The 22,356-nt window shown below is 40.4% G+C and overlaps 1 long non-coding RNA gene across 1 annotated transcript in view; it reads left to right on the top strand.

Moving 5' to 3' along the window:
* The window catches only part of LOC306814856, a 102,119-nt gene extending 81,967 nt beyond the window's left edge, over positions 1-20,152 (top strand). The window contains exon 4 of the long non-coding RNA XR_013777260.1: positions 20,092-20,152. This is a non-coding gene — a long non-coding RNA (uncharacterized lncRNA). The remainder of the gene's footprint in view (positions 1-20,091) is intronic.
* The last annotated feature ends 2,204 nt before the right edge of the window (positions 20,153-22,356 follow it).

Genomic DNA, 22,356 nt, shown 5'->3' with positions numbered 1-22,356 from the left:
AAAAGGCACCTGTGACTTTTACCAAGACAACTTTATCAATATTTATTTCATAAAGCTGTACACCAGATACATTTTCAAGGCATGTAACATTACTTTCTTCCTTCCATGAAGTCACTTATCCTAGCAGCTGTTTTGGTGATTCTTTCTAGATAGGATCTGGCAAGATGAAAGCAGCAGTAAGTGCATCAAGAAGAATAATAACAGCAAATGTACAATAGCATGCCAGAAAAGCTGCACAGCCAAACAAGATGCTAGCTTGAAAATTCTTTGCAAATATTACAAAGTTTTGTCCACTAAGGCAAGGAATGTGAAACAAAAATGTTGATTCTGCAGATGTAGAAGTTATCACCTTTTTATAACAGAAGTGTTAAAGCAGAGTTGTTGCTCATTTTGGTGGGTTTTAAAAAATTTTGTAAATCTTTGAAAACATTAATTTTTTTTGGAGATTATGACAGGGAACTGAACAGAAATAGTAAAAGAGGTCTACTGCATTGCTGTAGACCTCTGCAATAAGTTTGATTTCCCTGATCTATGATAAAAAAATTTAAATAAGATCTTGTGTTTCCTTTTAAAATATGCAAACTATTTGTCTTTATACATCTTTTCATCAACTGTAATGTCCTCATTAAAGAGTGCAGTGATTGCAGTTGCTGCAACCTTACCATGCAATCAAATGTATGATAGTGGTGGCTGTTATTACTCATGGAGAACAGCAGTTATTGCAATTCATATCTCATGTCATATGAAACAAAAATACATTTATTATTTGATGTTAAACACAAGTACTCTCTAGCACTCATTTATCAGACCAGATGAGAATGATGTGCTCCTAATATTGTGGAGAAAATGCTTCAATCCAGTTTGGATCCAGCAGTTCCAGTGTAGAGCAATATCAGGATCAGAGCACAGGCAGCATCATCCAGGGGCAACTCTCTTGCATGTCTGGCAGCCTCATGAAAGGAGTAGCTGACAGTAGACTTTGGACATCTGGACATAATTTCTGTTTAGAAAAATAATAAACTTTCTGGAGCGTGTCTCTGTATAACAGACATCATTCTTCCGGTATTTGAATTGTGCCTCTTCATCTGCATTTTTTGCCAAAGAGTATCCTGGATAGTTGTTTGCCTCAGAAACACAACTGATGCTAAGCATTAAACACAAAAATCATATTCAAGCAACAAGTTTCATCCTTTATTGAACACAGATGGTAATTTTCCTACGGGCAATACTAACACTGAGATAAAATCCTCACTCATGTACAGTCTCCTCTACATTGTATCAATTATTGAGATTCATCAGCAGTGTGGCCTCCTGATGGAAAATAATAAGCTCTTACAAGTAATGCTTCAGCTTAGGCACTTGATGTCTCAGGAAGATATTTTATTCTCTCCAGAGCATTTAAACAAAGGAAACTCAAGGAGTTTATGCGGGAGCCTAGCAACAGTACCCTCATATATGCTACTGCTCTCATTAAGCTTGTCTTGGGCTTAATTGCTAACCCAAATAACACTGGGTTTTAGACAATTCGAGCATTTTCAAACAGCTACAAGTAATTAATTTGGCTGCATGAAAGCGACTTATATCATGTGGACACTTTTAAGATTTTGGAAGAGCAGTAAGTATTTAAGAGATGTTCCTAAGACCAAATGATTTTTAGTACCCTGCCATAAACAGATGGTCAAAGTCCAACCCCCACTAACACCTAGGCTGGAAAAGTCCTGACGGGGCATCAAAATAATGGTGATCTCTGGCCAGGAAAGGTTGATATAAAGCAAATATTCAGCTGTGTGCTGGATATTTTGTCCAGAGGGATCCTGTGAGAGACAGGGCCAAAAGCTTTATTGAAATCCAGAGAAATGTCATCAACTGCCTTCTCTTGATCAGCTAGGTGGTGTTACCTTGTAATGAAAAGAAATAAGGTTAGACAAACAGGGCTTTCTTGTCATGAAGCTGCACTGACTTTGACCAGTGACTGCATTGTCCTTCAGGTATTTTAATACCTCCCCAAATAATATTCTCCATAATTTTGCAAGGCACCGAAGTGAGGCTGATAGGCCTGTATTTTCCAGAGTGCTCCTTCTTGCCCTTCTTGAAAACTGGGACATTGTTGCCAGACTACAGTTGAGACTGTAGTTATACTTTTCAACTCTAAAATACAACACATAGGTGTTTTGCTTATGATTTCCTCATACTTACAGGATGAATGAACATGCTACAAGGATATCCCATTTTGGAATGATCAGATGCTCTAATTTGAATAGTGCTGAGCCAAGAACATGGAAGGTTATAACTTTACTCTGCTGAGGTTGGGGTGCAACATCTGAACACCATACAATCTGTAAGCATGAGTTTGGGATGGCTGTAAAATGGGCAGTGGACATATGATCACCTAATGCTGTTTTTTTGTCCTTGTCAGTCTTCGCTCACAAACTACTCAATCTGTTTCAGAAAGTGCAAACTGCAACCCCTTGTCCAGTACAGACAAAATATGGACTCAGTAGTGGGAGCTACCTGTAGTGTTTCCACAGGAAATGTATTTTCTCATGGATTCAGAAACTCTCTGTCTAGACAAGGTGGTAATGAGAATAAGCTGAACATGCATCTCCACCAACAGTCTTAGCTGTTTTCTCTTCAGTGAGATGCTCTTTTTCTGAGCAGTTCTGAAAACAAATCTTCCCCACAGCACAGAAGCAGGGTGTTGGCACCAAAGCAGCTGTAAAACTCATCTGTGGCTTTTCCCAACACCTGCTAGGAGCCTGTTTGCCATCAGATTTTGTCCTTGAATTGATTCTGAACAGCTCTGTATTTCTTTGTCCCTTAGTGCCAGCTGGAAGGTTGGTGCTTATCTTCCAGAAGAACATCTAAAGGTTATTTTGAAATGGTTTAGCAAGTATCTGCTTGTATCATGATTAGAAAAGAAGGAAGGATCTCTGCTTAGATGTTCTTCCACTGTGAAATACGGATTTATCCGTGTGAATGACAAATGCTAAAAATATGCATTCCTTTTATTGCACAAATGAAGCCTTGTGGCTCTCTTGGTGTGCACAGGCTCATTTACTCCACTGTCCCTGGGGTAACTCTCTCTTTCCAAAGGTCTCCTGTGACAGGGATCTGGACAGCCCTGGGGTGCTGTATTCTGTTTCCCCCAGGATCCAACCATTAGATCTGAACCACAACTCAGGCTTTCCACAGGTTCTTGCTAAGACCTACTGTCATGGATCAGTCTCAGATACGTCACTCTTCTCCATAGGAAATATGAAATGGATTTCTGCTCCTGAGAAATGCCTCTGCTCTGGAGTAGCCCTCATGTGGTGCTGGCCCCTTAGTTAGTTCAGTCTGAAGTCAGTTTGAAGTTCTTTCACACAAGTCTATAAATGTGTGTGCCCTGAGTGAGGAGCACATTTTAACACTGTGTCCTGGGAAGGGCTTCCAGAACTTAGAATTCTCATGTAAAATGTGGTGTCTTCTGAGGTGCTTTTACTCTTCTACTCACTTCTTTTCTCTTGCTTCTCTTCCTTTCACCCCGCCTTCTGCACACCTGGCTGCTAAAACCAGACACACATAAGCACAGATATGTTTAATGCTGTCTAGACAAGCACCCTATTAGGCTGGGCTGGGGCAGTCGTTGCCATAGCAATGAACAAATACAGTTTTGTAGCTGAAAATGAGGTGGCAGGAGATTCATACTTTCTTCACAATATAGTGGCAATGTCACAGTGAAATTGCAGCATGAGAAAACAACTCTATTTTAACTATTAGCAAAGGAGTAATAAATAGGAAGATATGAGCTGGTTAAGGACTAGACTCTTCTATTCACTATGAAAGTGCAGAATTGAGTTTTGAAATAGCCTCAAAACTGCTCCTGAATGCAACAAAGGTCAGTAAACATTTGCTGCATTAAATTTTTTGTTTGGTATAAAGCATAACTTTATATTAACTTTAACATTTGAAGTTCACAATGAAGTTTTAGCCTAACAGGTGGAAGTCTTCCAGTGCTAGAGGGGCCCAGAAAATTCTTTCTAGTTTTTGCAACACTTCTCACTGAAGTAGTGTTGCCAGGGAATTGCTGAGCCAGGCTCAGGGAGAAACCACAAGATTTTTCTCACTGCTACAAAGATTCAGGGGGAAAAAATGTTTCTCTTTTTCACTGCATGGCATAATGCAAAGTCAAAACCACCTCTCCCTTCATCTACTGGGCATAGTGGTCAAAGGTTGGACATGGTGATCTTGGAGGTCTTTTTCAAACTTAATGGATCTGTGGTTCTGTGATTAAGGCTGGAAATTCCCTGAATATCGTCAGGTTCAGCACTTAAGTTCACTGTTAAATTTCCAGCAGATCCAGCACTGTTAAAGTCCACTGTTCATTAACCCAGCACTCCAAGTCTGGTGATAAACCATGTCTCTAATTACCACATCTACATGTGTTCTTGAACACTTGAAAGCCAGTGCTCACCTCCAGTCTGCTGGGACCTCTCTGGTTAGCCAGGGCTGCTGGAGAAGGATGGAAAGTGGCTCAGAGAGCACTTCCAGTTCCCTCAAAACCATTTGGCATGTAGAACTGGAGCAGCCCGTGGACTGTTTCCTCCTGGATTATGGGGATGTTGCTGCTGTTGGAGACAGGCATGTGACAACTTTTGTTGAGTGCCATTCTCCTTGTGGACATTTGAAGATCTGTGCAGTTAGTCCTGATTGGCCAACTAGGCCAATAGCCCAGACTTGCTCCCCAATGGTCCAGACTGGTCGAGTTATATAATTCAGGTAATTATATAATTAGTTATATAGTTAGTTATGTTTCAGTTATAAAATCAAGATTATTTGTAACTGTGAGGCCTTCAGGCCAGCTGTTAGCCACCACATGGGAACTCTCTTGTTTCCCAAGGGAAAAGGGCCAGCACCTGCATGTTCTCTTCAGCTGCTTGTGGAGGATTTCACCTGTCTCTTCGTCCTGGTTGGGTGGTCTATAACACACTCCTGGGATATCTGCCTTGTTGGCCCAATTTCCCCTAATTCTCACCCATAAGAATTCAACCTTAATGATTACCATCATAAAGCTCTTGACAGCCAAAACCCTGCTTCAAACACTGTGAGCTGTAAGACTAGGAGAAAACATTTTCTTAATAGATCAAGATGAAACAAATATTAAATTACCACATTTATTCTCTGTCCCAAATTTTTCATCCATAGGAATGCAACTTTTCTCCATTTCAAAAACAGGCAGATGTGGGCTCCAGAATGAGCAAAAATACACCCAGATGTCTTAAGCTTTTCTTGTAAAGGTGTGTGGTTGACCACAATGCTGCTTGTTTATTTCAAAAGGAGGTGAGCAAGATGACAATTTCTAGAAGGCTCTTTCCAAAGGGGAGTCACAGAGGTTATAAATAATCTGAAAAAGTCCAGGGAACAGACTGACAAATATTCATAATTTTCTTTTAAAATATTTTATAGCTAATATATATTAAATTAGCAAAAATAGTGAAGATGTTTATTAGTAAAAATGGATATAACTCCATTATTTTCGCAGTCAGAAATCTAGTTTCATTAATGCTTGGTTGCTGACAGGGGTGAATTGCATAGTAAATTAATGGTTTGACTTGATGATCTTAGTGAGCTTTTCCAACCTTAGTAATTGTATAATTCTAGGATTCCATTAAAGATACTTTTTCCCATCCATCAGGCAGCTTGTAGGTAGAGTGAGCTGTGCAGAAAGTAGGGTACCTGATGTTAGCACAGACAGCACTTTTGCCAGTTTACCCTAAATCAGGTTCCTAAGGAGTACAACTTGTATTTGTGCAAGAACTTTTCAACAGGACAGCTGAATGTGTGAAGCCCTTCTGTTGCCACAGCACTGCTGGTGAGGTGTGAGTGTTTTCCTGGGCTCCTTACCAAGGAAATGACCTGGCTAAGGCTTGCTGCTTTGGCCCACATCTCAAAACTGGATATTCAGAAAGAACTGAGACTCAGCTGTCCTGCTCAGACACACTGAAGCACAGTTAGACAAAGTAGGAAGTGAAGGATATTCCTTTTTCAGGTAGTGTTCCTGCTGAATGGTAAAAGCCCAGGTGGGTAACTTCATAATGTATGTCCTACTTGTAGCTACTTACTTTCTGAAGTAGCAACACTGAGTATTTAAAAAATCTATTCAGTCTGTATAAACAACTCTGAAAATCTTCTTTCTATTTCTTCATTTTAGAGGTGACCAAAGCTACTGTTTTTGTTCATTTAGCACAAATTGAGTTTTTTATATTTCATCAAGACTAGATCGAGAAAGCTTATGTCTCTCTTCTGACATTAAAACCAGAGTCTGACTCTTCTGTAGTGTGGTGGTTTTGTTGTTGAACTCCACAATTTTAGAACAACACAAACAACTGAAAGTCAAGTTGACTAAAAAGACCTGCAAATCACACAGATTTCAGATGAGTTAGAATAAACTGAGTGATAAAATTTATGGCATGCTGTAATATCGCTTGATAAAATATTTTTTCATTTTTTGGCTGATAGAAGTGTGAATTCTCCTGCTGCTGCCACCCTGGAATTACGATTCTGACACTGCTGGTTTCCTTTGCCAATTGTACAATTTATAATGATGTCTTAGGGCTGAGTAAACAATCAAATAAGAAGTTTCCACACACTTATTGGTATATGGGAAGAGGATCAAAGACAATGGACATGAGTTGAAATCTGTGATTCAGATTGGATTAAAGAAAAAATTTCCCTACAAGGACAGTCAATTGGTGACAGAGCTTATGCAGAAGCTAGGTAGTGTCTGTCCTTGCAGACTTTCAGTCCCTTTCCAAACCTGTCTTACCTCAGATGTTAACCCTTCTTTGAGCAGAAGGATGGAATAGGGATAGAATAGAGATCTCCTGACATCCTCTCCAGCCTGAATTATTTCGCACTCATGCAATCTGTCCTATTTTAGGGCAAATTTGGGAGGAAACCTCTGAATGGGATCCCTCTGGAGACTGGTTCCCTCTGTGGGTCATAGCCCAGCTCATTCAGGCTGTTCTCAGTCCCTCTGTGGGTCACAGCTCACTCAGGATCTTCTCAGTCCCTCCTGAGCTGGGAAGTGTCACAGCCCAGGCCTGGTGTGCCACAGGTGCCAGATCTCACTGGTTTTCTGGGTTTTCAGTCCAGAGCAGGTTCAAACAATGCCAAGAAAAAGATAAAGAATCAGTCCAGGGGACTCCTTTGCCTCAGCTAGTAAAAAACTAACTAAAAGCAAAGAAGAGCTCTCTCCTGCCATCCACTGCAGACAGCACGGTTTGTGTGAAGCATGCGTGGGAATAAGTTCAGTCTCTGATAACAACTCTGCACCTTTCTCTCCCCCTTCACTCCTGGAACCAGTCTTAAAGCTGCACAATTCAATATTCAACACCAACAGACAATTTGGGGATATGAGCATCATAAAGTCACCCCAAGACACAATCAGATGTAAAAACAGAGACAGATTGCCACAATTTCATAGATATGAAGTAGTCATCTGCTACCAGCAAACATATCCCCTCTCTGCCAGGCTGGCAAGATAAAAGTTTAATTAGAGGTGCCTCACGCTGTGCCCTAATGGACACCTTATGAAGGTTCCATCCAGATATGAAGTAAAGGAGTTTGCAGGGCATAACCATTCCGTCATGAGCAGGCACACAATGTCCTTGTGAGTACAAGCATGCCTTGGTCATCATTCTGCAGACAAGAAACCTGGAGGCAAGGGAAAGTTTCCCAAAGAAATCAAAACTTGCAGAAAGTCAGACCTTGTTGAAACTTGGACTTGTGAATTATAACTTGGAGGTGGAAATAGAGACCACCAAATCTAAGGAAATGGAGAATGCCAGAAGTTCACTCCAGGCAAGAGGTTAACTGCTGTGGTAAACACTGTCTGAAGCCTTCAGGTCTTTTCAAAATCAAAGAAAGGTGAAACAGATTGGAGTTCAATGAGCCAGAGCTGCAGAAGTGCACCAAGGTGACCATTTCTAGATAAGGCAGTCACTTGGCTTATAAATACTGTGAAGTACTGAAACCCACCATGGTTACCTTCAAATTCAAGGTGCAGTTACTCTTCCAGTAAAATCCTTCAAGCCACTCTGAGATAATAATGAGCCATTTGTTGAGAGCAGAGATACCACTCCACCCTTCAGGCTGCAGGACTTCCACTGTGAATAGTGTGAATCTGAGCTAAGCAAATGTGTGAACAGTGTGAATTTGCAGCTGAGCACCTGCCATTCTCAGGCAGCTGGAGAGGCATGCACCTCAAGTTGTTTTGCTGGAGGCCTTTTTGATAAAGCCTTCATTAAAAGTCCCAGCTTTTAATTCAGCTGATTCTGAATCAAGCTGCATAATGGGTGTCACTATAAGGAAAAATTCAAACCACCCAGTGCTTTTCTCACAGCCATGTATTTGAATCCAGATTAAATGAGGAATGTGAGGGATGCATCTGTGGTAAAACTGTACTTGGTCAGTATGAGCTTTGATATATTTTGGAAAAATATGCTCTTAAGATGTGTTATTTTATATGGTTACAACCTCTAAGGAGAAAAATAGCATGGAAAAGTCGAGTTCAGTTAATTTGTTTAAAAATAAAAGTATTAAGATGTTCTTTACTGTTTCTTTTTTCAGATGTGCAATATTGCAAATGAAAACTGACATTTGGGGGTTTGGTTGGTGTTTTTAAATACAGTATTGCAAATTTTAAAAATATTACCTAGAACTTCTGAGCAATCCTAAAAATAACTTATCTCTCATAAAAAATGTAACAGTACTGTTACTACTTTTTAGAGGAACTTAGAAAATACACAAATTGCTATTCACTTTTAACTTGGGATCTAAACTAAATAAATTGTAATTTTTATACTGTAATAAGTTTGAAGTTTAAGTGTTCCTTATAAACCTGTGACCTAACATGCTATTTCTCTTGGTCATCCTGAAGATGTTTAACATGGTTTTTAAACACACAAAATGAGATTTTAATTTATACAATCTATCTTTTAATTGCTGTTGCGTGGGAGTACAGATTCTGAACTTCACCATTAGCAATTTACAGGGCAACAGACTATGATATGCAAATTCAGAGTTATTACTTTACTACAGGATCAAGCAGCAGAATCTGAACAGCCACGGAAAGCATTTATTTAGAAACAAATACTATCCACAAAGTGAAAAGAAAACATACAACAGAGTATGAATTCAACAAAAAATACATATAACAAAGTATGTATTCTCTGTTTAATTTAAAGTTTGAAACAAATTCCTTTATTGTGATAATACAGTATTTCAGGATATATAGTGGAGTAACAGAAAAGAACAACAAGATAGCCAGGATACATGTTGAAAGATGATGCAAAAGCAAAAGGCACAGGGTTATATGTCCCTCCATACAGCTGGCAGTGTCATAGCACTGACCTGAAAGGACTTCCTCAATTTATCTGCAGTGATTTTTAGTCCACCACCTTGTTACTGTGTCAGGAAATGAGAACGCCAGTTATCCCTGAGTGCAAGCACTGGGTGAAATAATATCAATTATGAGCTAAGCTGATCAACCAAGTCTTTCACACACAGTGGTTAACCTTGTGTCAGTTGATGGTCTGGATAGATTCAGGAAGAGTCACTTACTGAAGACCTCCATAACCTATAATTAAATATTGCACTTTGCTGCTAGGTTTATTTTTTCCTTCCTTCTCTCTGTTTGTAACTTTCTTGCCTTTCCAAAGTCCTTCCCCCACCCCCTACCCTCACCAGGAGCAAGGAATGCCCTTTGAAAGATGCCTTTTCAGCCTTAGATCAAACATGACCACATGCAGATGAGCAGTTAATTTCTTCTAGGCCAAGAAAAAGGATCTGTGTATGTTCTTATCCATCTGCACTGAATTGCTCAGGACAATCCCCTGTGTTCCTGTCTGTGCCCATTTTCTCTATGGCTCTGTCATTGGGCTCCACTGGAAAGATCCATGCTCTGTCCTCCTTGCACCCTCCCTGCAGGTGTGAATATGCATTGGTGAGATGCCAAATTGAGGTTCCTTCCATAGGGCACAGTTTCAGGCACAGCCTGCTCCAGAGTAGGTCCCTCATGGGGTAACAAGTCCTGCCAGGGAACCTGCTCCAGTGTGGAATCCTGGGCAGGGATTCCAGGGGCATCCCCCTGGGCTGGGGGGAATCTCTCTCCACTGCCCTGGAGTCTCACATGCTCTCAACCCCTTCTTGTCTGGCTGCATTACATCTGCACTCTAACTTTTATTTTTCATGTTTTTAAATATGCTATCACAGAAGCATAACCACCATTGCTGATGGGCTCAGCCTCAACCAGCCATGGATCCATCCTGGAGCCAGCTGGCACTGGCTCTGCCAGACATGGAAGAGGCTTCCAGCATCTCCTCACAAAAGCCACCCCTGTAGCACCCCCACTACCAAAACCTGGCCATGCAAACCCTCCCAGCTGAGGAGCTCGTCCTTCTCTGCACAGCCTTCCAGAGAGGCTGGTGGCAGCCCTGCCCACTGCCCCTGGCAGCTCTCTGCCCTCCAGGTCCCTGTGTGCTGCTCCTGTGCAGTGCCAGCACAGCAATCAGAAGCCTTAGACAGCCCAGGAAAATCCTCAACAAAGATCTTCCATTCTTAATTGCCACCTTACATCTCTATGGTTCTGCCTTCGTTTTCAAAATATAAATTATGATTAAAGCCAGGAATTTACAAAACCAGAAGGAAAACACAGCTTCATGGAGTCCACAGCAGCACTGAAAATTCTGCAGACAACATCTTGGAGGAGATTGGTAATTATTTTTCATGACAAGCCTGATGTTCACCACGCTGCCCTTGTTCTTGATTCTCATGTGCAGTCTCTGACCCAAGATGCATTTCCCCAAGAAAGGCTGGAAATAAATTTGAAAATATGTTTTTGAGGTTTAGTAGTTTGAAGGGAAATATGTTTTTCATTTGGGAGAAAGTATAATATTTTTTAAGTTTTGTTTTGTTTTTTTTTTAAGGGCATAGTTTTCAAATCTGTTTCATATTAGTTGTTCATAAAAATAACACTCAGAATGACTTTAAAATGCTGGAACTCTTCACTATTGCTGCTGAAAAGAGTTCTCTGAGTACACATTTTTGCAAATGATGCAAACTCTGTAATGTGATCATAGAGTGTTCACAAGGACAGAACATTAGTCAGACATGCTTTGTATGAATGATTGAGTGAGGCCAAAGGAGGAAATTTAACATCATTAACAAAGATCATTTAACTTGAATCTTTCCTACTGCTTGCCAAATATTATTCCACTGTTCTGAGTCTGTTCCTTTGCATTTCTGCCCCAAACTTTCTTACAAAGGTATGTTAGGGTTTTTTTTAAGATGGAATTTCCCCTCAGCTGTATAAGTTTTTAATAGTGAAAATCGCTGAACTGTGAGCACTCATCAGAGCTCTAGATTTGCTTCTAGAACAGCCCTACAAAATGCTAAAGCACACTTGTGGTTTAAAAAGGCAACACCAAGAGGGTAATAATGAACACAGCTCTTTTTTAATAGTGGCAGATACAAACCAAGACAGCTTCCACTAGAAGCCACTTACAATTCACTTCTGCCCTCCTAACAGCATTGCCATCTGCAGAGGTGAGCACACTGAATTGTAACATGCAGCTGCCCAGTCCTCCTTCTGCACATGGTTTAAATACTTCAGTTGCAGCTGTTCTAGAGAGGGAAGCTCTGGTTTTTAGAAGAACTGACCACAGTTTCCCTGGATATATTAAAAAAAAAAAAAAAAAAAAAAAAAAAAAAAAAAAAAAAAAAAAAAGAAAAAAAGAAAAAAGTAAGTTGCCATTAAAAACAAGGCAGTAGGTTGAAGGAAGCAGACACTGTATGTTTATGAATGCATTGTAACCTAAGAACAAAAGACTGATTGTGGCATTTTCATCCCTGAACAAAACTCTATTGAACCCAAACTAGGCTGGGTTTTCCTTACAAGAAAAGCATGTCTGACATTTTACATGGAGTATCTGGCAGGTGCCAAGTGTGGTAACTACCTCTGCAGGCAAGGGATGGATTTTCATTAGTCAGTGTAAAACACAGCATAACTGAACTAATCTTCTAAATGTAGGAAGGAGTCTCTAATTTGGAAGTCTTTTAAATTTATTAATCTTTTTTAAATGCCCAATTTCTTTTTTATGACATGCTGGAATTGCTGAATCCCAGGCTTCAGCAAAGTGGTAAAATACAAAGTATTCAGTGAACACACATACACACACACAGACACACAGGCACACACACACACACAGAGTAAGAAAGAAGCTCTGTTCACCCATTTAAAAGGGATCCTTTAACTTTTTCTTCTAACTTTAGTCTTTTACTGCGTGTTCTTTGGCCACTGTTATGAGAAACACCAGGAAAAAGAGAGTTATTGGATGAAGGATGGACTGAAGCTTAGTCTGTTCCAAATGAATGGGAGATGTGTTGTTGCTGAACGGAGTCATGACCTTTTTCTTATATACCCTGTAGGCAGAAAGAGGAAAAGTAAATGATGATGCAATTTGTGAGAGACACCATAGAGCAATGCTTTGGAAAAAAAATTGAAAAGAAGAATTCTGAGGCAAGAAGGTTCTGACCATGTCTTTCTGCAGTGGGGAATTTATAAGCCATTTTGGTTAAAGGGAATGTTTTGGGTTTATTTGGTTTTTAGTCTATGCAGCTAGCCAAAAAACCACAATTAATTCCATACCCATCACTTCCATAACTTCACATTTTCTTGGTACATGTCCTGAAATACTCTAAAGGAAATGATATAGCCTGTTATACAGATTAAGGGATCCCTGAGCTGTGGCAATTTAATTTTCCCCTATATATACTTGGGTATATTAACTGATTCTTTTCCCCTATGTATGTTCCCCAAACACAAATATCTGTCTTCCTGTCTGACCCAAACTCCGTCCCTTTTATGATTACTTTCAAGAACCCTGCTGGTCCAGGTCTGGATGCAGAAATTTAAGGGACATTTGTTTTCTAATACAATCACAGCAGTAATATAATGTGCCCAGATCATCAACATTTTCGCCTTCATTAGCAGTGTGAACCTGAGTGGCTTTCTCCCCAGTCTAGAAGGAATCTTCCTTGACTGAATTTATTTACTTACATTGTGCTGAAAAAAAATCATCAAAATCCAGACATCTGAAAATAAGCTGACGGAATTGATTTAAATCAAACTGCTATCTTCTACTTCTATTTTTCCAAAACTGGTGAACTAGCAACAATTGATCCTCTGGTCTTGCATCCCAGACAAATTAAATTTAACCTTAAACTCTGCTTCATAGCCAGACTTAAGTTTGACTTAAATTCATGAAGTGTTGATGAAGGTAATGTTGCAGGTTCTCGCTAAATTGCTGAGAATAATTGAATGCATGGCCCGTAATACTGTAGTGTGATTTTTTTAATTAAACAAATTCTTGTGAATTTAAATTAAGCATACTGCACTTAGTTAATTGACTTGAATTGAAAGGCTTGTCTCTGGAACCATTGCTTGGAACAGTAATTAACACATCTGTGCTGTCATTAGTGTGAGTAAATGCTCCTTCATAAGTGAAGGTTTAAGAGTTCCCCTTACACTCACGTCTCTTAAACATTCTAGGCATGGCAGCATTGAAAGTATATGTAAATTTGTATATATATTTGTGTGTGTGTGTACACACACATGTATTACATATGTAAAAGTCAGACCAACATTCACAAAATCAATGTAATTAGGAGAGGTCTCACGTTGGCTTGAGCAAAGTACATACATGTTCCACCTGCTTTGGGTGTAATTTTGGTTGGTAGTTATCAACAACAAATCCTTTGATCTGTATTTTAATTTTTCTTCTGAAGTTTGATAACATCTAATGCTTTCTGCCCTGTTTTTCATCTCTCTCTGTCCAGGGAACACATGCCAATTCTTTATCCCAGTTGGCAGAACTAGCACTCCCCAGTCACTCTTAGTCAGAATTAAAATGTTTTCTGCTGTTTTTCACACAAAAGTACCTGAGTTAGCAAGGAGTCTAACCCATATTGTACTTTTCCCCCCAAGTTTCTGAATCTTTCTGTCTTGTTCTAGTAATTTATCATGATTTCCTTACAAGAAAATTAGGCATTGCTCCGTGCTCCAGTAAACTTAAATTAATGATGTCTCTGTTACACTCGGGCCATGAATGGAAATGCCATACATCAAAGCAAGCCATGTTCTTGAGACTGACCACCCTTTAGGGTCTTCAGGGACCTCAGGATATTCCCTGTTCCCTACATGCAGATTCTGCTTCAAATATTCTGGCAATCAGGCAGCACAACTTAGTTTATAGGAAAATACAAGGTCAAGGTCAAGCCAAGTCCTAAATGCTTGTTAAGCAATTGTTGGTTAATATGCAAGGTTCCTTCAAAATATAATCTACTGGCCACAAATAGGTCTCTTGATCTACTAGTGCTTAGTATTTTGGTAAAAATATTTGTATTATTGGACCTGATAACAAATAAATCAATGTCCCAGAAGTAGCATGCACATGCTCTGAAAAGCTAAGTTAAACAGACAAACAGATTCTAGATTTACTTACATGATACCCTAATTCAGACAATTGTCCATTCCTGTGTTCTGGGTCTGATTCTACAAAAGAAATCCTAACTTTGCATGTAAAACCCATGGGAACCCTGATTGGAGAATCATCATTCTGTTTTACTCCAACACAAGAGCTAGGAGATAATTAGTTGACTTGACAGGAAGGTGAGACACAGTATTTTTTATCATATAGTAAAATTTGCCAACAGTTTTAAGAGCCAGTGATCAAGGAACCATGATTGAATTAGGATCCATGAAGAGCACATGCAGAGTAAGAGTACCAACCAAGCAAGACAATATAGCCACTCTATTCTGCTTCTTGTTTTGCAAGTCCAAAGAAGGACTTTACCTAAACTCTTAGGCACCTACTGGTACTGTGGCTGCTGTTTTCCAAGTGCACAACTTCAAAACTGGGCATTATGAACTAGTACTGACTGGGACAAAATAAAGACAGTCAGCATCACTATCTTTTTCTTCCCTTGAACAGCAGCTCTTTGAATCATTTACTGTTGCTTGTGGAGCTCTGCTCACTTCACTGTGCCTCAGGACAGAAATTTGCTCAATTTTTTCCCTTCAAAGACCCTGAATCATACTTTTTCTCCTATAATACTCTCAAATTATTTTTCTGTCTGATCTAAGGGGAAAAGTCACTTTATTTCAGTCCATGAAAATGCTCCCTTGAATTTTAGTGGATATAGAATTTCACTTTAATTTGTATGTGCTTAACCTTTGCAGGGTACTTAACTCTATCCATGTAGGTAGCTTTGCTGCACTCAAGGAGACTAATCTAACTGTACAGGCTTTGCCACGATTTCCCTTCCTTTGCTGTATTATTTAAGAGTTCTGCATATTTCAGATCACATCTTTCTGTCAAATGTCCAGTGTCAGTCATTATTGAAGAGGAACAACAACAGGTTAAACAAAGAATTCATACTGCAAGTGTGAAGAACTTCAGGCTTTTAAATGTGAACCTGTTGGTATGGCAGCTGATGTGTGGTCTCTCTATCCAAGCTGTCCTCTGATGAAGCACCAGTAAAAAATCCTGAATATTTGGTTTATTTAATGATGAGCTAATCTTATTTAGAAATTTTCCAGAAAACTTGATTTCCTTCACTATTTATGCATGGCTCATTTTGTTAGTAATAAAAATAAATTAAAACAAAACTCTCATAAATTTGGAGATTATGCATGAAAAACTAACCCACTGAATCCAGCTCCCAGAAAACTAAGCAGAGATACAACCCAGAGTTTGTATCATCTTTAAACATCAGTTTGCCCCTCTAACTTTCATCTTGTTGCCACAAAAAACATCACATGTGATTTCTCATACTGTTTATAATCCACATTGCCCCCTTTATGCTTTTTAAAATATTTCAAATTTTTTTAATGCACTTTCTTCCTCAAATCTCTTTGTTGATGAATAGAACTTAAGAATAGGAATAGCAGAACACTGAGGAATTTGAAAGAAAGGGAAGCTGTCAATATATATTCTGTCTTTATACTCATATGGTGAGTTTCTTTGTGGTAATTTTAGAACTTACCCATGAAAGTAAGGGGTGATGCAGATACCATTAATGGAAACTGTGCACTCACAAAAACCAAAGTAAATATAACTGAATTTTGGGGTCTGGTTGGGTTTACAATGAGTTGTGTGCATGACCTGACTCCATTTGCTGAGATATCACCTCCATCCAGAATCTTGTGCACCTTCCAACCACCTTTGTTCTTCAGGTGCTCTGGGCCATTCAAAACAAATTCATCACAGGACCAGGCAGCTCTCAAGCACCTCTAGCAGGGTTCAGTCTGATGGATTTCCAGACCAGAGTCTTGCCAGTGCTGTTTGTTGTGCCCAGTGCTGGAATTGGATGGCTGAAGGACAGAGGTGAGAAGACTGGCAATTGCAGCCCACAGTTTCTCTGGTTCTTGCCAGAATTGGAAAGGACAGTTACAGAGTGATTTTCTGGTGACTGTTTTAGGTCTATTCTTTGCAAGCCATGTAGTTTCTCAGCTGCTTTATAACAGTAAATTTTTGTCCTGTTACTTTTACCTTTTCCTCAGCCACAACAGCCTGTTCTGCTCTGTCCACTTTACAGGCCCATTTTAGGTTATTTGTATAATAATAGCACTTTGTAGGTCAGGACTCTATTCATTTTAGGGATTATAAATCAGAACAAAGACAGAAATAAAGAGAAAATGAATCAAAGGGAATTGTCAGACATGAGAGCTAGTAAAAAGAACAAACTTTTTCTCCCTATCTATAACTGACTGCAGAACAAAGTCAGACTGGTTTTGGTAACCACAGGGTGTGACAATCAGGCTTGAGGTTAGACCTATTTTCCTGAGGACAGCAGGACAATCTACCTGAGTGCCACATCTGTAATAATGAAGTTTCAGAGGAGTGATTAAAGACTAAAAGAGCATTGGAATGTTGGTACTGGACTCCCAGCCAGGCTGAAGACCAGAGCTGCAGGTGCAAAAAGATTTCCAGTACATCACAACAGGGCATTTTAGAAAGGACAATACTTTCCCCTAATAGGCTGCTCACCTATTGGGTGTTTTCCTCAGCATCATAATGCTCTTGCCACTCTGACAAAGACCTAATATAAAAAACTTACTTGACTAATAATTTCAACAAAGTGTTCTGTTCAAAGACACTTTGGTTCAATATTAGCAGTTTGCTTGAATTGCTTCTTAACCTCTCAGTTTCTACTCATTATCTGCAGTCCATGTTAGGCTTCTGGCATTCCCAAATTTGGAAGTGTAATTGCGTTTCCAAAACCCTTTCTGCCTCACAATGAGGCCCAACTGCCTCCTTCTGTTCTCCCATGCAGGCTCTTGCCCTCTGACTCCTCTTAACAGCTAAAACTTTGCTTCCAGTTTCCATCAGAGCTGCTGAGGGAAGCTGGCTGAGAAAAAGGAAACTGCTGATGCTACAGCCAAATTAAAGAGTGCAGACTTGGAGCAGAACCCTGCAACAAAACTTGCACAGGCAAACAGGTATAACTTTCCACATGCAGCCACAACACACAGAACAGCAAAACAGGCTGCTTTCCCGTGCTGCAAAACCAGGATATTGGGAAGAAAATCAAGGCTGAAAGGGCTCAGAAGGATGTTTGCACATATTCACAATCACTGTTGGTGGTTCCAGAAGGAATTTTAGGATGCAAGAGGTTCTCAAATGTACTGCAGAGGATAGACTACAGAGAGACTGTAGAAACCAGGCACGTGTGGTTTTGAGAAAGCAGGGAATGCAGAAAGGCACAACAGCTCTACCTGGGCATTTATCTCTTCTCTCCACAGCTTTTCAGGAAATTATTTGTGGGGAAGTTAGTTTGTGAGGACAGTGCAGAAGACAATTTTCCTCAATAAATTACAGCTGTACTGATTGCTGAGGAGTGGAGACAGCCTTGCTGGCCCAGTGAGGATGGGGGCTATAACAGAGTGGGTTAGCTGGTCTGGAGTTAGTTGGAGCTTGAGACCCAGAGTCTGCTGCAGTGTGGGATGGAGTGTGCTGGCTGTGCTGTGAGGAGGAGGGGACATGTGGTCATGCAAGGGACAGACAAGGTAAGAAGATGCTGTGTGAGGGACAGGCAGGGTTAGGTGGCCAGGTAAGGAACAGCTTGGGGTTAGCCAGTCAGGCAGAAGAGAGAAGGAAAGCTGCAGAGAGAAGGAGTCAGTGCAGTGTGGAGCTGCCTGAGAAAAGTTCACTGACAGAATGCATGGGAAGTTTTTAATGAAGGACTGTGATGATGCTAGTCATGTCTGTCTCAATGTAATTGCTGCACAGTGGTGGCCCTGATGTGTTTGGGATTTGGGTTGTAGGGCAAGGTACAGCTGGAGAAAGAGCCCAGTGAAGCTGAGAGCAGTGGGGGAAGATGCTGGTCCAGACCTGATTGATTTTGACACCTGGAGGGATGGTTATCCAGCTGAATTCACTGGGAACAGGCTGTTTTTATCTATATGAAAAAATTTATGAAAAAAGTGTATTTAGACTGGTGAAAGTACTGCCTTTAATGTTAAAGTATGGAAAGAAGTTGGGGAAAGACTATGGGATATGGTATCCAAAATGGACAAGGTAGCTACAAATTTGGCTACCACCCGGAGATTGCTCTATGAGACTTTAAAAGAATGGAAAACAGAGCAGGAGGTGGGAGAAGAACAAGGGCTAGAAGTTAATGAGATTTAACTTGAGAATGTGCCTGTCCCTGAAGTAGAGGCTGCTAGAGCTGCTTCTGTGTCTCCAAAAAGCAGAATTAAGTGCCAAGTCAAAATAAATTACTCTCCACAGCAGTTAGCTAAAATAACTTTATAAAAGCCACTAAGCTGAAGAAGAAACAAGTAAAATAAGTAAAGCAAAAAGATACAGAAAAAGCTGGGGATGGTAGTTCTGTTGTTCAATGCAATGTATCTGTTTGATGGTGAAACATACATATTGTATTTATGAACTGCAGCTTTCTGATTCTTGAACTTTAATAGTATGTACTGTGTGAATCTGGGTATTATATCAAGCTTAATTCACAAATGCATTTCAGAGCTAAGAGAGAATCCTTAGGTTAATGTTCTGTACTGATAAAAGCCAAACTAAACCAAAGTAAACAAAAAGATTAAGTTAACAACCAATGAGAAAAGAATGAAAAAAATTAATTGAAATGAATTGGATATAGTTATAATGCTACTGAAAAATTTCAATTTGAGTAATGAAATTGGAATAAATTGGTTATATGTGAGGAAAAACTTGAGTAATAAGATAAGACTCTTGGCTCTGAGGAAAGGTAAATATCTAATCCATTTAAAAGAACTCTATGATAATCTACAGCATATAGACAATTATCTCTTATATAAGAACTTATATAACTGAAAGTAACCATCATAAAGTAAAGCTAGGCAAACTACCTGGGTATGTGTCCTGGTTTAGGACAAAATTAGTGGAAAAATCTCCCAAAGGAGCCCCCCAGGAAACAAACTCCCAGAACTCTTCCCCGCTCCCACTACCAGGCTCAGTAAGAACTTCCTCCGAGGGAAAAGTGGAAAAAACTTATTTATTTAGCAAACACACAAAAGCCCCCCCACTCCCCAACACAAGGGAAAAACAGCCATGGATGGCAAAGGAATTTGTCACCCATCTGAGTAGGTGTAACTCTCAGAGCGGCTCCGATGCCAGGGAGGGCAGAACGCGTATGTCTTGCCACAAACAGAGTCCGGGATCTTCTTGATGTTCCAGATCAGGTGGAGTCCTAATTGGGTTCGGATGGTATTCCTAGCTAATAAGGGAAGGAAAAATAAGGCAAAGCCATGCAAAAGTCATGCTTCTTGCAAGCAGCTGAGCAAGCAAGGCAGGGGAGCAGGAAGCAGAAACCGCTTGTGAAGTGCTGAGGCAGCATCCGCCGATGGGGGAGGGCACCGGCAAGTTACTAGACAAAAACAAACCTTCCAAGCATGAACAGCACACGAATGTGGGATACAAAGAGTTGTAACATCAACCCAGGACAGTATGTTGGGTTGATGTGGCCAGAAATGTGTATGCTATCACCATCTGTTGAAGCCAGGTGGGGTAGTGACCCTTATCTCTGTGGCACATACCATCTGCTAATGGGCCATCTTTAAAACCAGATGGGACAATCATGTTTAGCTTTTCCATAACCCATCCTCCCTCCAGGAAGATATCATCTGCTGCTGGGCCATTGAGTCCCACTGTGTGACTAAAAATTACATCATCCCATTGGGAGATGCTCCAGCCAGGGGGAGGAGCCAAGCCTTTCCTGATAAAAACTGAGATTTTGGACACCAAGATACCTTCTTTCCACTGGATTCCAGAGGAAAGCCGGACCTTGCCACATCATCCCTGGACCTTCAGAGGAAAACTGCACCCTTCTACAGGAGCACTGCTTCAGCTGAACCACATCTGCCACTGCAGAAGGACTGCAGCCACCATTTAATGGGACTGCTACCAACACCCTGACTGACAGGTGTCAGGTTGTATTCTTACGCTGTCAGTGTTTAGGGTTTGGTCTTTGTAATACTGTATTTCTATTTTATTTTTCCTAGTAAAGAACTGTTATTCCTAATTCCCATACCTTTGCCTGAGAGCCCCTTAATTTCAAAATTATTATAATTTAGAGGGAGGGGGTTTACATTCTCCATTTCAAAGAGAGCCTTCTGCCTTTATTGGTAATAACTGTTCTTCAAACCAGGACCCTGGGATATTGAAGAACTAGGATGTGAAGCACATCCTTAAACATGTGAATGTATCATAATGTCGATTTACTTTAATAAATATAAAAGGGGGATTTTCTGGGAAGTTAGTTTGTGAGGACAGTGCAGAAGACAATTTTCCTGCCCTGATTGTTGAGGAGTGGAGACAGCCTTGCTGGCCCAGTGAGGATGGGGGCTATAACAGAGTGGGTTAGCTGGTCTGGAGTTAGTTGGAGCTTGAGACCCAGAGTCTGCTGCAGTGTGGGATGGAGTGTGCTGGCTGTGCTGTGAGGAGGAGGGGACATGTGGTCATGCAAGGGACAGACAAGGTAAGAAGATGCTGTGTGAGGGACAGGCAGGGTTAGGTGGCCAGGTAAGGAACAGCTTGGGGTTAGCCAGTCAGGCAGAAGAGAGAAGGAAAGCTGCAGAGAGAAGGAGTCAGCGCAGTGTGGAGCTGCCTGTGAAGGAAGGAGTCAGTGCTGTGTGGAGTTGCCTGAGGGAAGTCCACTGACAGAAACCATGAGAAGTTTTTAATAAAAGACTGGTGATGATGCCAATCATGGTTATCTTGACATAGTGATTGTAACAAATTTTCTACTATGAGTCACGATATAGAATGTTATCTTTATTCTGCTGAGAATAAAAACCTTGAATTGCCACTATGACTTAGTGCAACCATTATTCTGCCAAGGATCCCTAAAAGAATCTGTTCATCCCCTCCTCTGTGTTGGAGGACACTGTTGTCCATTTCTGTCTCTTGGGGACTTCACCAGCACAAGCTTCCCACCTTTCAGAGTCAGATCTTTGGTCTCCAGCTTCAGTCCATGGTGCCTAATCTCTACAGGAGGTGAATCCCTGACATTTCACTAGCTGGGACATATATTCTACAGGTTAGAAGATACACCAATGTCAAAGGGAACCCCTTGCTTGTACCTGGGTATGTGCTATGAGGGCCTGCTGCCTGCATTGGATTCATATTTGTTTTTCAGAAAAAAACAACAAACCCTGAATAATTATATCACTCTCAAGATAAAGTTTAAATGTTCAAGCTCTGATGTGTTTCAGTCTTAACAGCTGATGGGTGAAATCTCTGGAGGAGGTAGGCAGCTGAACAGACATGAGCAGTAGTAACTGTATTTTTGAGGCTTATGATCTGATCCTACTGCACTAAACTTAGAATTATTATCACAGCTTACCAGCGGTTTAAATATCAGGGGTTGTTTATGTCCCACATTTCTCCCTACCAGCTGCTGAATTTTCCTGAAGCTGGCAGGCCTGCAAAGCATTCCCAGAGATGTAGTAGCTGTTCAGGAAGGTGCAGAGACATGCTAGCCAACTGCTTGCACTCAATAAATGGACATCGTATATGGACCATAGAACAATGCAGTTTTATGGGGAGCTAAATACTGGTTGGCTTGAAAAACAAGGTTAGTTGTTTATAACCTAGGCCTGACAGAGAAGGCTTAATATTCTATTATATAGAATATCTCTATATATCTATTAATACTCAATTCTTGTATCATGAACGATTCCATGCTGTTTTAATCACTCCTGCCCTAGACATTAACTCTGAGGAAGATACTTTCACACGCTGCTGAGTAGCAGGGAATGTGCTTCTT

Source organism: Erithacus rubecula, assembly GCF_903797595.1.
Source record: "Erithacus rubecula genome assembly, contig: SUPER_Z_unloc_2, whole genome shotgun sequence".
Lineage (NCBI taxonomy): Eukaryota > Metazoa > Chordata > Aves > Passeriformes > Muscicapidae > Erithacus > Erithacus rubecula.
Note: the sequence above shows the minus strand (reverse complement) of the source record. Positions and strands in the feature narration are given on the sequence as shown.